Source organism: Poecilia latipinna, unplaced genomic scaffold (genome assembly GCF_001443285.1).
Source record: "Poecilia latipinna isolate Pla-1442-1.1 unplaced genomic scaffold, P_latipinna-1.0 Scaffold404, whole genome shotgun sequence".
Classification (NCBI taxonomy): Eukaryota; Metazoa; Chordata; class Actinopteri; order Cyprinodontiformes; family Poeciliidae; genus Poecilia; species Poecilia latipinna.
In genome coordinates this window covers 207945-208530 of record NW_015113020.1, presented here as the reverse complement: position 1 = coordinate 208530, position 586 = coordinate 207945, and positions in this window count along the sequence as shown.

The following is a 586-nucleotide window of genomic DNA, read 5'->3' as shown; positions in this document are numbered from 1 at the left end:
AAGAGTAAATACTAAGGAGTTTGAAGCAAAACCTGAGCGTATTGCAGCTTTAACTTTATTTACGATCATATAAATACATGACCGACCATGAAAGCCGAAAACAGGAAAAGATCAGGGAGTTAAAACCACGAATCTGTAAGTTATCTATCTTTTTTTGCTTGACACGTCATATGCATCTTGATTATAAACTGATTTTTTTATCTTACTGTACATTTATGTATTTCTTAAGGAAGAAAATCACATTAAAGGCCTATTATGATTCCAAGCTGTGCAATGACCACTATTAAGCATTTTGTTTCACATGTAGAAAACGGTTTATGTAACATAAACCCGAGGCCCCCTGTTGGCATTTTTCTTCTGCTTTCAGTCATATCACATGGCAAAAACACACTTGCGACTGTGTAACCTGACACTTTAAATGAAAACAATAAAATAATGTTTTGTGTCGCAGCAGAAAGCTCCAGAGGAAAACTTTCAAGGGCTTCACTGGAAACATCAGAGCGTCAGGGTTTGTACACAGGAAGTATCCGCATTTCTGGATCTTCTTCCATATATCACTGTCTAATGATTAATCCATCCATCCATC